At 31.9% G+C, this 580-nt stretch overlaps 1 pseudogene; it reads left to right on the top strand.

The window, feature by feature from the left end:
• Window positions 1-121, top strand: LOC117115255 (annotated as a pseudogene; the record flags this gene model as incomplete).
• Window positions 122-580: the final 459 nt, after the last annotated feature.

The raw sequence follows: 580 nt of genomic DNA, 5'->3' as shown, positions 1-580 counted from the left end.
CTCATTGAGTAGCTTCTATATTAAACTGATTTTTGAAATTAGGCCATGGAGTAGGAGCTTGCTCCATCCTGGCCACGGGTTGGCCTGGTATTGCAGTACCTCCAGGATCGGCCCATCCTCTTCACTGAGGGAAATATTAAAAGAAAAACAGAATCGACATAATACTAATTTCCATAATAATGATACTTGTCAAAAGTCTGCGTCATTAAGCTACTGTTATAGATTCCTGAAGATGAACTACCAGTATCTGTTATATACTGTTATACATTACTCATTTTATATTTTACTCATTAACAAGTTAAAAGTTTGAGTGATATAAAGACCAGATTATCTATATCAGTTGTACATGCATTGAACAGATTCCACATGTTACTAAATTTACATAATAATGATACTTATCTCGATGATGAAGAGTTTACATTTACATTACCTAATTAATTTGCAAATGAACAAGTTAAAAGTTTGAGTGATATAAAGACCAGGTTATCTATATAAGTTGTACAGTGCATTGAACATTCCTTACTCGAATCTGTTTATAACAAAATGAAATGGAAATATAAAAATATAAACAGATTCCACA

This window comes from Anneissia japonica, unplaced genomic scaffold (assembly GCF_011630105.1).
Source record: "Anneissia japonica isolate Jap-2015-1 unplaced genomic scaffold, ASM1163010v1 scaffold197306_len580_cov126, whole genome shotgun sequence".
Lineage (NCBI taxonomy): Eukaryota > Metazoa > Echinodermata > Crinoidea > Comatulida > Comatulidae > Anneissia > Anneissia japonica.
The sequence above is the reverse complement of the archived record's forward strand: the minus strand, read 5'-3'. Positions and strand labels throughout refer to the sequence as shown.